Raw genomic sequence first — 12,500 nt, forward strand, 5'->3', positions numbered from 1 at the left:
AACTAAAAGAAGCTTGATTTTGGCTTTTGATTCAATTTTAATTTCAAAATATTTTTAATAAGTTCACCTGAATTAATAAGTCACATCCTAATACATGAAGCAGATAATGGGCTCACTAAACCAAAGACATAGGTCAGTACATTTGAAGCAAAAATTATCACATTGAGTGTAATATAAATAGTTTGTATATAACTAGCAGAAAAATAATATCCACTATTCATTCTTGATTTCTGATATTCCATGGCTGGGACTCAAACAGAGGTTAATAATGTGTTGGGAAAACACAGATTTTCTGAACCATTAATATAGAATGCCACATGGTGGTTAGACACGACAAGGTTATTTATGATGCTGTTGTAGCTGTGTCGGTCCGACGATATATGAGAGAGAGAGAGAGAGAGAATCTTTTATTGGATCAACTTGTGTTGGTGAAAGAGACAAGCTTTTGAGATTCTCTGTGGAGCTCAAAAACTCATCTCTTTCAGCAACAGAAGCTAGTCTAATAAAAGATATTATGTCACCCAACTTGTCTCTGTTAAACTTATGTACAGTTCTGCACAGCTTTATGGAGTCTGGGTAAAAGAAAACACCACACTAAGAAAGGAAATGTGATTTCTCCTGGAATTTTCATTTCTATAAATTTCTGTGCACCAGTTTAAGAGTTCCAAGTTTGCTCTCCTCAGCTGGTAGGTTGAGAGAGAATAAGAGAGGTGCTTTTACTAATGATCTGATCCTTTCGGGATTTAAATTGGGACAGTGTTGATTTGAAGTCTAATGATTATTTTTGTTTTGTTGTTTATAATAATCGTCTTCTCTACCTCCTGGCTTAATTCCACATTCAGCAAATGTCTCCAGGGTGAAAGATATCTTGAGAACAAACAGGCTAACTGTGAAGAGACTCATTTTGTGGTAACTAATCTTCCAGCAAACAGGTAGGAAGCAGAACTCTCCAGAGACTAATGAATTATTATTTTCAGATTTGCTTGAAGGAAAGGGCACGGGACAGAGGTTTACTAGACAACTACATAATACCCCGCCCCAGATGTGAGAAGCAGGTTCCACAGAGCTTTTAGCCACTGTGAACATGGAAGAGAAGCCCCAGCCCCATGGTGCACTGGGCTATCACTGGACCATCAGCCCAACCTACATGTAGACTATTGCTAGTGTAAATGCTTTGTACACTGATCTTAATTTGCATATTTTTTCCCCAGCATTTTTTTTTAAACACAATCATCCACAGCTTTAGATGGACACATTTTTAAAATAAGTAATATGCACTTTATGGAACACTGCAGACAATCAAAAACAGAAAGAAAAGACATACACCTCAGCTAAGACTGACATCCTAAGATTCCCAAACACTTTGAATATGTTAACTTTGACTACCTATTCCTTGAACAAAACTGGGGTTTCATCAACCAGCCACTTCACAAGAAATTTCCATCAGTGTATGATTATAGGCCTGAAAAAAAAAAATTTTCAGAAAGGTCCACCGATGTAGAAGAATCCCTGAACTCCTTTTCCCTCTGGGAATAGAAACAAAGCACCTTGACAGAATAAGGCTAGGCAAGCACATTGTTATTAGCTATTCCTACACCTCATCCTAGGTAGTTTTTTCTGAACCTGCAGATATCAAAATTAATAGCCAAAACAAAGCTCACTATGAAGATGCATTACAGTTCTGAGTTCTTACCTCCTCACAGCCTATCAGCATCCAGGACTTTTCAGACCCTTGAAGTGCTTATATTTAGTTAGTAGTGTCTTCTGACAGCACACAGAACAGTGGAGATTCCCAATAGAAGGAAAAAGGTAGTAGCTGCACCACAGATAAGCTCCCCTTTAAAAAAATACATTTAAAAATATCATTTTTGACTGAAAAATAATGAATACAAACAAAATTTTAATAAATTAATTTGATTCTCAATCAACTCACTCCTACAGCTGCCTTCCCTTTTCATCTTACAGTTCCAACATCCCTTGCTCCTTCCTCAATGGCTGACCAGTGGGGAGCGAAGGAAGTCGGCTCCTTCCACTAATTAGTGGACTGTCATAATTCACAGATATGACATCACATCCCATTAAGAAAGATTTTATTCCTGAATATTCATTTAAATACTCCAAATTTAGAGCCAGAATCTGACTTTAATCACATTGAGTAATACCCTATTTCATACAGTAATCCCACTGCAATGGGATCACTTCTGGAGTAAAGTGGTATTCAGCTGGTACTGCAAAACAAGATGTGGGAAGGGAAGAGTTCAGGGACCTTGAAGAGAAAGGTGCACTTAACGTACACTTGGAATGGAGCCTTAAATTTTGCCAAGTTTACATATGATTTTAAGTATGGTAACCTTATTATAACCTTGATCCAATTTCCACTGACATTTACTGCAATGAGTTGGATTGGGTCTTATCTGTAGTATTCTCTGATGTTAGATATTTAACTAAAATTGCTTAGTTAAGGCATGTGGCAAGATTTACAGGCCACATAGTGACTTGAAAACATAGAACTACACTCTCTGAAGACACAATTTAGCCTGTATAACCTTTATTAATAATAATAATCCACATGGAAAGAAACCAATCAAACTCTCAGATCCAAGGCTGAATATACACAACTGGTAGTTCTAAGAGCCATCTTATTACTTGTTCATTAACCATATTTAATATAGAAGTCATTGTGAGGATCAAAGATGAACCTCACAATGTCTTTATTACAGAGTAACTTTTCAGAGCAGAACTGCTCTTTACATACAGTATTACGACAATCAATGTTTAGGTTAGAGTCAGCTAACTACTTTTGTAGCTCTTTATTATCCTATGGACAAGTTAGTGCAGAGAACTGGGCGTAGCCAAGAGCACAAGTAGTAACCACAAATACATTGATAAATGGAAAGTAATGCATATGGGAAAACATAATCCCAACTATACATATAAAATGATGGGGACTAAATTAGCTGTTACCGCTCAAGAAAGCTCTTGGAGTCACCGTGGATAGTTCTCTGAAAACATCCACTCAAAGTGCAGTGGCTGTCAAAAAAGCTAATAGAATGGTGGGAATCACTGAGAGAGAGAGAGAGAGAGAGAGAGAAAATAAGACAGAAAATATATTGCCTCTATAAAAATCCATGGTACGCCCCATCTTGAATACTGCGTGTAGATGTAGTTGCCTCATTTTAAAAAAAGATATATTGAAATTGGAAAAGGTTCAGAAAAGGGCAACAAAAATTATTAAAGGTATGGAACAGCTTTCGTATGAGGAGAGATTAATAGGACCGGGACTTTTCAGCTTGGAAAAGAGATGACTAAGTGGGGGATATGATAGAGGTCTATAAAATTATGACAGTGGAGAAAGCAAATGAAGAGTTATTTACTCTCTCTCATAACACAAGAACTAGGGGTCGCCAAATGAAATTAATAGGCAGCAGGTTTAAAACAAAGGGAAGTACTTCTTCACACAACACACCGTCAACCTGTGAAACTAACTCTTTGTCAGAGGATGTTGTGAAGATTAAGACTGTAACAAGGTTCAAAAAAGAACCAGATAAGTTCATGGATGATAGGTCCATCAATGGCTATTAGCCAGGATGTGCAGGGATGGTGTCCTTAGCCTCTGTTTGCCAGAAGCTGGGAATGAAGGACAGCGGATGGATCACTTGATTACCTGTTCTGTTCGTTCCCTCTGAAGCAGCTGGCACTGGCCACCATTGGAAGACAGGATATTGGGCTACATGGAACGTTGGTCTGACCCAGTATGACCGTTCTTATATGCAAAGTATCTGTTTCAGTGCTTAAGTATGACAATACCACACTACCGCAAAGAAAGGAATACAATGAGAAATGCCAGCAGTATACCATTTTACATTCTTTACAGTAAGTCTAGTTAGCAAACTGAAACAGATTAAAAAACACAACAAGAATTACTTCTCCATCACCCATTGGTATTTTGGTGCAGGGGGCAGGAGAGGTTGGTTGGTTTGTTTGTTTTTTGATGAAGTAACAAAGCATGCATAACTGAGGATTTATTCCTCTTATTAAAAAAATTTTTTTACATTAAACCACTGGGATTTTCTCATTTTTGGTTTGGCCAGACCAACCCAATCTATAAATATACTCCTGGGTTGAAAGCGAACACTCTGTAGACAGTATTCTTCATAAACCTCACACAAGTAGGGACTGCATTTGCAATTTTAAAGTTTGCTTCAGCATCATGCAAACTGAACAATCCCCAAGGTAAGACAAGCTGAATGACTTGTGCTTTTACTACTCCTACTTTAAAGACTGCATTCAATATTTTAAGAACAACTCAAATTATATCACTACTCCAACCAACCATTTGGTGAGTTTTGTCACCAAGATCTAATCTCAAAGTTTGAATATTATCCCAACAAACAAGAAAAGTAATCCTGTCCTCCAAGTGTCTCTGAACAGATTTCAAGCCTCTCTTATCCAACCTATTTAGTATCCTCAATTTGGGAAATGGAGCATGTTAAATGATGTCAAAGAACAGCAGATGGGGAGAGACCAGCATGAAACGTTGATTATTTCTGTGCCAAGATCGTCCAGGGTGGATCAAAAATAACACTGCATATTACCCAAAAAATATGCAGATCAATACTCTACTTAGTTCGGCTCCTTCTTAAAGCATGGCATTTCTTCTTCAAAGGGGATCTAATAAATCTGCTTAGGCCCCAACTTTACTCTTACTTTTTAAAGGGAAAATGAGAGAGAATTCTACACTATTTGGGTCTTCTAGAAAAGACAGGCATAAGAACATATATTTTGATTTCCATAAGTCGATAAACAGGTGATTAGTGTTGTATTCCTCTTTAGCAGTGATACGTGTATACAAACTAAGGCAAGATTGCACATTACGTCTTCGTGAAGAGTTACACAGTTGAGCTAGAGAAACATTCAATTCAAGACAAAGAGAACTAATCACTGTACCAGCAAATGCCATTCTTAACCTTCAGGAATGAGAGTTTAGACATACAACTTTGACAGACACTGGATATCATGTACAGTTAGAATGACCCACAGCAGTTTATTGCCACCTACACTGACTGGCCTATCACTATATCCATCATTCCCAAGTTAACAGCAGCATATTACGGTGGAATGAAAAAAATAAAAGCTACACTGGAAAGGAGGTTAATCTTTTCAAAACTGTGGACTGACTGTCAGTTGAACAGGGTGAACTAGCAAGGACAGGATGAACATGTACTAAAGTGAGTGAAAGTGTTCAGGAATTATTTGCTTTCCACAAGTTCACTAATGCTAATTTACTTAAAGGGAAAAAATAACATTTAAACTGCCTTGCCATAAATGGGGGAGGGGGAGTCTGTTTCCTTGTGTTTCTCCCCCACCCCACTCGAGCCTGCCTGTCGGTATCCATCTGTTGTTTCTTTTCTTATACTTAGATTCTAAGCTCTTTTGGGCAGAGATTGTCTTTTTGTTCTGTGTTTGTACGTACAACAGGGTCTTGGTCCATGACTGGGGCTCCTAGCAACTATGATTATACAAGTAATAAATAATACTTGAGAAACGTATGAAACATTTCATTATGCGGCTGAATTATACTTTGCTTTCAACAACTGTGTACTCCAATGATGTTGGGGAAGCAGATGCACATCTGTCCACAAAGTGCCTAATTACTTTCCCTCATGGCCTCCTTGTAGAGCAAAGTGATAGGCTGGCCTGCATTCTGCCTCCATTCCCCCTTCCATCTGATATATCAGATTAATTCTAGTATTCATTACTGTAGAAATACTGCTTGCTCACAATAGGATCATCTGTACTCTCCTATAATAAACCCTTGCGTGCAAGATCAGATGGAGAAACCCTGCAGCATTAGAACAAACCGAAAAAGCAGCATAACACACTGTAGGTACTGGGAGGAGCAGAATGCAGTAAATAGAAGACAGCCAAAAAGGATTATGAGAAACTTTTTGAAAATGTACATGGCTACAAGTAGGTTCTTTTTTCAGAACATAATACTAGTTGAAGGTTCATAAGCCATGCACATAAACTTCACTGTACGTATGCATCTACTTTTACAGGTACCACACAAACTGTGAGAAAGAACGATATTCTCCAAACATGATCAGAGTTAAGTATTAGGACACAAACACGAAGTGTTGTTAACAGTAGTCTAGGCTGAGCTGCCAGAAGCGTTAAACAGCTTCCCATCAAAAAATATAAACCAATAGTTAAGGTAATATGCCAGTGCTCATCCAGCTATAACACAAAGTTCATAGAGGAATGCTTTTGCAGCTGTATGAAGAGAAATGCAGATAAGTGTTGTAGGAGATCAAGTTGGGAGACCAAGTCTGTCTCAATCTTTCCAAGGTGGTAGAAGGACAGATCCATTAGTTCAAATTCAGACACACACATCAAGTCACTTGATCAGCTACCAAATTCCTTGGAAGTATTCCAAACTTGTTCTGAGAACATCAATATACTAACATAACACTGGAACATTAGAGCTGAAGGTGATCAAGTGAAGTATACCTCCGGATCCTCACATCATACTGAATAGCTGTAAAGGTTACTTAATACAGTAAGTAGGCGCTCGTATTTTCTTTCCTCTGGCACTAGTGATAAAGCAAAACTAGATTTTGGCCCAAACAGAAGCAACAGAAGGGGAATTTTAACCAGTTCTCACCCAGATATGCCAAAATAAGTTTTCAAAGCTTGATCAGCGTAAGCAAGAGTAGGATATTTCAGTTGAGCGGAAACAGCCTTTATGTGCGCTCAGGGGAGGAGACAGAGAGGATGCGGGTCAGGGATTTGGGAAAGGGGTTGTAATAGGGACAGAGAAGGAGTGGGAAGAGGTGGGGCATGGGTGGGGCTTCATGGAAGGGGTGGAGTGGGGGCAGGGTGGGGGACAGAGGTGGGGGGCTTTTTTATCTTTGTATGAGAAGGTGTCAGTGATGCAGCCCTCAGGCCAATGTACTAGTCCTCATGTGGCCCCCGTAGTGATTTGGGTTTGAGATCCCTGGAATAGATTAACGTGATGGTCCCTTCTGGCCTTAAAGTCTAGGAATCTGAGATCTATATTTCAGTTTCAATCAAGGTCAGTAGTGATCTAAAGTTGGTGCCATCTGTTTGGCAGCCTGTGTTAAGTTAGTTAGTTTTGGTCCAGTATCTAATGAATTAAGTGAAATCACTATCCTATTTGGCAACAATTGGCCCTTCAGTTGGCAAAGAGGGAGAAAAATGAAGAAAATGGAGACTTGACAAACTGGAACATTAGCAGCCCCCAAAATTATGATTAAAGATATGATTGGTTTCTCCTATGTAAATATTGAATGGGATCTAGCTGTGGTTAACTGCACATCAAGAATATATGTATAAAGTAAACTTCGGACAATCTTAAAATATAAGACACACTCACTTTGAATGTGAAAGGGCAATAAACTGACCTTTGTCTTTATGAACTACAAGCTTTTCTACATGAACACTGACTTCTCATTCAGTATCATACACCACTATGACCATATGGGGGATCTGCATGTACAACTTATGAATTCTGATTGATATGAAATTGTTATCATGGAATGCCTCTGTGTGGATATGGAAGCAAACATTTGCTGACAATACTATAGCAAGTCTTTCCTAGACCTAATAAACGGAGTTGTTAACCTTTACGATTGTGCTCTAACTTGACAATGGGTGTGCTAAGGAGGTTGCCTGAGCAGGAAAACCAGTTTGACTAAATTTCTTTTCAGGGGGCTGATAAAGTGGAGTGTGCAAAATCACCAGCAGAACAAAGAATCCAGGTGTTGGTAGGGGACACAAACTCAGGACTCAGACACAAGGGCCAGAAAGGGGAAGAGATGGGTTTGCTTTTGTTGTGGGAGTAGCAGATAGCAGGCAGCAAGCATTTAGACCACGGCATTGCCTCTGCCAAGAGGGATATCAGACATGAAATCTGCACCTGGAGTATGTGCCTAGAGCCTGGGACAGTGCCTAAACTCTGCCCAGCCCCAGCAAACTAAGGGAATGTGGGTGCGACTGGGGTCCCAGGGGAGCCACACTGAGATTGCTCAGTTAGGGCAAACTGTAAAGAATGGGGCAGATAATTCCCAAAACTAGTGGTTATTCTGATACTTAGATTTACCAAGCCAGCAACAAAACAGCTTCCATAATGCTGTTATGGAGGGAGGGATAGCTAGCTCAGTGGTTTGAGCACTGGCCTGCTAAACCCAGGGTTGTGAGCTCAACCCTTGAGGGGGCCATATAGGGGTCTGGGGATTGGTCCTGCTTTGAGCAGGGGGTTAGACTAGATGACCTCCTGAGGTCCCTTCCAACCCTGATATTCTATGTTTAAGCAAAATATTGTCAGTATTCAGATTTTATGTGCTGGAAATCTGGACCCTTAGAACCCAGAAACTTAAAGGGTACTAATTTAGGACAAAAACAAGGAAATAAAACTATATTCTGCCACTATTACTTACAAGTTTATCAACTAAAAGGAAAAACTGGAAAATAAAAACAAAACAAAAAACAAACACTGGTTTGTAAGGGAGGGACACCATCAAGCCAATCAGTTAAAAAAAATTATATAAATTTATTTTCAGATATTACACCTGTTCCCAAGTTTTTGTGGGACTTCATCTTTTTTAAATATTTTTTTCCTGTTTATATAGGTCTTTCATAAATAGAATGACTATACAGAGAAAATAGTACACACAAATGTAGAAGTAGTGTCAAATGCGAAAAACAGGAAAAACACCTCAGAAATACTGTCTCTAATATTTCATTTACAGGATTCCTGTGTTATTCATAATAATAATAGGTAAATGTCAATTTAAAAATCACATTTATTTCTGAAAGATAGCGTCCCTTAGCAGTAACACTGAACTTGAACTTTTAAAAAGAAATTAAATAAAATTTTAAGTAATATAGCCTGTATTTTATTTTTCTTTAGAAGTTTTGTCAGGAATTTTTATGTTTACAATCATCTTTCCAGCAAAGAAAAAAATGACAAAGGTACCAGTCTGGCAAATATTTATTTACACGTGCTTCACTTTAAGAAACATGTAGTCCGATTAAGAACACTGATGCCATTCAGGTACTTAAAGATAAATATATGTGTGATTTTAGGATCGGGGCCTACAGGATTATATAGAGGAAAGAGTAAACTGGCTGAACCACAACCGCTGTCAAGTGCACAAAGTAAAATTGACTAAAAGGGAAAAATATTGTGAGAGAGGGCCTAGAGTCTATCCATAATTTATATTTCATGGCAAAGGAAAATTGAAACAAAATGTTTAAGAAAAAGAATTGGATAAACTGGATGCAGCCAGACACAGGGATCTGTGGAAAGCTGTACTACAGTTTAGTAGTGAAGCATTTTAAAAACAAGTAGTAATCATCTGAAGAGGGCTATCTTCTCCCCATTAGGCCATTTCCTGAAGGGTGGGGGAGCAGCTGCATTCCCAAACTTCTACTGTGTGATACAGATCCAGAAAAAAGCTAGTTAAGAAAATGGGGTGTGCTGCACTGGATCAACAGGAAATAATAAGTAGGTTCAAGACTGACACTAGAGATCATTCTGGAAACAGCAGCAAGAACCTGTAACTCTGACTGGAGTGTGGGGAGGAGTGCATGAGATGAGACCTGTTTTTTAGCATTTAGATTCTTTTCTTCTCTGTAATGAAGCTAAGAGAAGCCTGTTTGGGCATTTGCAAAGTTTTTACCTAACATATTTCATTCTTCTTAACCTCTGTTATTGTTCTTAACATCTCTGAGGCTAGGACAAGAAGCAATGGGCTTAAATTGCAGCAAGGGCGGTTTAGGTTGGACATTAGGAAAAACTTCCTGTCAGAGTGGTTAAGCACTGAAATAAATTGCCTAAGGAGGTTGTGGAATCTCCATCATTGGGGATTTATAAGAGTAGGTTGGACAAACACCTGTTAAGGATGGTCTAGATCAGTGTTTCCCAAACTTGGGACGCCACTTGTGTAGGGAAAGCCCCTGGTAGGCTGGGCCAGTTTGTTTACCTGCCATGTCCGCAGGTCCGGCCAATCACAGCTCCCACTGACCACGGTTTTGTTTTTTTGTTTGTTTTTTTACAAGCAAATTACTATTGTTTATTAAATGCAAAAGAACACACCACCCCCCGTTAATTTTCTTAAAGCTGTTTGCTGCTGTGCCACCTCCTCCAGCAGCTCCCATTGGCCTGCAGCAGCGAACCACGGCCAGTGGGGACCCGCTATCGGCCGGACATGGCAGTTAAACAAACCGGCCCAGCCCGCCAGGGGCTTTTCTTACACAAGCAGCATCCCAAGTTTGGGAAACATTGGTCTAGATAATACTTAGTCCTGCCTTGAGTGCAAGGGACTGGACTAGATGATCTTTCGAGGTCCCTTCCAGTTGTATAATTCTATGAACTGTTTATTTGTACCTGATTCTCTATATTTAATAGATCTTGTTTTTAAGAACACCTCTGGAGAGAGAGGAAGCCTTCTCTTTAAGGAGAAATACAAAAGGTGTTTCTGGAACCAACAGGTAGTGGTGTCCTCTCCCACTGAGGTGTTCGGCAAAGGACTACCACAGAGATTCATAAGAGGAGAAGCCTAAGAATCCAAGGAGACCTGAGAAGGCCAGAGTGTGCACAACATGTTTCCTTACCAATTTTTTAGATTAGGGTAATCTTATACTGTCTCTTTTGTGATGTAAGAGTTGGCAGGTCCATCAGAATTCTGAAATGGTTGCCTGGCTCTCCGTGGCAACCCCAAGACACATGATCTATGCATCTTTGGGGGCTAGAAGCTAACAGTCAGGAGCTGGAAACCTCTAAGAATACGAGGGCTAACTTGAAGGTGGGAGTCTAAGTTGGCTCTACATTGCCAAAGAAGAGTAAAGAAAAAGCAAGGATTCCCAAGTACCTGTATCTCTTTTTTAAGAGGAGAGGGACTAGGTCAGAAATATATGCTACAACCTGAACTAGTATAAGCTCCCATTTCTATTTATTAAAATATTTTATGGACTTTGCTCCTTATGTAGTTTTTAAATTTGTTTCATATAGTTCCCTTCTCTTTAGTTTTATGATGTATTTAATAACAATCTTGGTTGTTTCATTTCTCCCCTGACCTAATGACTATTTATCATTCAAACAGTCAGTAAGAGTAAGGACTGAAGATGTTTAATGTGATGTCCTCATGTTATTGTCTCACACTGGAGAAATCAAGAAATTAATCGGTCAAAGATTATTTTTTTAAAAGGGTTGGTTTGGTGACAGCAAATAACTATTTTCCCTCCCAAGAAATGGAACTATAATAAGCCCTTGCTGTGTTTGTTTTGGGGTCTATAAGAAATTGATTGCTGCCATAGTTTTGTAAAGCAGAATATAACATTAAACAACTGCACAAAACACTGAAAGCACTTTAAAAACAACTGCACTATCCTTTGGATATGGGAATTAAACACTATCATTTTTTCACATTTATCATAAGTCAGACACAGCCAACAAACAAGACATTTCATGGGTTAAATTATTCAAGTGACACTGCAGTGCTAGTAAGCACAATCATCATTTTAAAGACCCAGATTGCTTTGCCTTGACACTTTATCTCTTCGCACTACAGAGGACTCTTCATCAGCCATCACAGCAGTGTTTGATTTCATGTTGCGATTGAGAAAGGACTCATGCAAAACTGCAAGGTTGGTGCAGCGAAGTTAACTGCAATTATTTCTTTGGGAGCAACAGCCCAGCATGCTTCTCTCAGCAAGGCAAGGAGCATCATCAGCTCGCTGGGCTTGGAGAAAACCCCCAAGGGAACAGTGGCCCCCATGAGCACAACCCCCGGCACGAACATCAGTATGTTGGGGGGCATACATCACAAGAAACAACTCATCATCTTTCCCTGATCGATCCCTCCTCCACCCTCAATAACTGATCCCCCCACGGGTCAAGGCTCCCCCCAGCCAAACCCCACAGCTGCCCTCGCCTTCAGCGAGTTCCCCTTCAGTCACCCACCGCGCCTCTGGCGCCCCCAATATCGCTGCCTCCTCAGTCGATATAGTCCTGCCCTCTACGCGACACCACCACATTGCCCCAGCAACGTCCCCCCTTCCTCACCCATACGGCCGCTCTGCCGCGTGCGGCCCCACTCTCCCGCCTGCCTCAGGACGGGACGGGACGGGACGGGCCTCACCTCAGCACCGGGGCCGCCTGCAGCCGCTGGCCTCCCTCTAGTCCGATCGCTCGCCTCGCACCCCCGCAGTACCCCCCGCCCACTTCGCTGATGGATCCGTCCTAGAGCGCCCGCCACCGCAGCGAGAAGGGAGGGGAAAGCCCGGCGCTGCCCCGCCCCCCGCGCACCCCGCACTTCGAACCCGCCAATAGCCGGCGCCGTGCTCGCCGCAGCTCTTACACCAGTATCGTCTCCCTCCCCCTGTGACAGGGAAACCCAACGGCTCTCCCCATTTCCGCCACTGGGACATTCTGCGCATGCGTAAGGGTTCCCTCCCAGTTCTCTCTCGCCCAGCGG

The 12,500-nt window shown here is 40.7% G+C and overlaps 1 protein-coding gene across 6 annotated transcripts in view; it reads right to left on the reverse strand.

Annotated features, from left to right (window-relative positions):
* The window catches only part of GPSM2 (G protein signaling modulator 2), a 60,899-nt gene extending 48,597 nt beyond the window's left edge, over positions 1-12,302 (reverse strand). For 2 of the 6 annotated variants that reach the window (XM_030574012.1, XM_030574007.1), the window contains exons 1-2: positions 12,089-12,299; positions 1,694-1,837 (exon numbers count right to left, since the gene is read on the reverse strand). The gene's annotated coding sequence lies outside the window, so the exon portion shown is untranslated. Of the gene's footprint in view, positions 1-1,693; positions 1,838-3,664; positions 3,688-12,088 lie in introns of those variants that run through there. The other 4 variants (XM_030574009.1, XM_030574008.1, XM_030574011.1 and 1 more) reach the window with 4 other exon arrangements.
* Positions 12,303-12,500: the final 198 nt, after the last annotated feature.

Source organism: Gopherus evgoodei, chromosome 8 (assembly GCF_007399415.2).
Source record: "Gopherus evgoodei ecotype Sinaloan lineage chromosome 8, rGopEvg1_v1.p, whole genome shotgun sequence".
Lineage (NCBI taxonomy): Eukaryota > Metazoa > Chordata > Testudines > Testudinidae > Gopherus > Gopherus evgoodei.